Below are 371 nucleotides of genomic sequence, written 5' to 3' on the forward strand. Positions count from 1 at the left end.
TAAAGATGGTGGATGAATTTATTTTGGAGGAACTTTCAAACATCACTGATGCAAATAATTTGATCACTAAAGAGAGGGAATCAGATATAAAGATGGTGGATGAATTTATTTTGGAGGAACTTTCAAACATCACTGATGCAAATGATTTGATCTCTAAAGAGAAGGAATCAGATGTAAAGATGGTGGATGAATTTATCTCTAAAGAGTTTTCAGATCTGACGAAGGCAAATCATCTTGTGCTTAAGGAAAAGGAGTCACGTCTGGAAATGATGGAAGACGTCATCTTTGACATGCTGCCAAAGGTCAGGGAAGTGAAAGCGTCAATCTCTGACCAAAAACATTTAGAGATCCCAGATAATTCATTGGATGCT

Source organism: Poecilia formosa, unplaced genomic scaffold (genome assembly GCF_000485575.1).
Source record: "Poecilia formosa unplaced genomic scaffold, Poecilia_formosa-5.1.2 Scaffold134, whole genome shotgun sequence".
Taxonomy (NCBI): Eukaryota; Metazoa; Chordata; class Actinopteri; order Cyprinodontiformes; family Poeciliidae; genus Poecilia; species Poecilia formosa.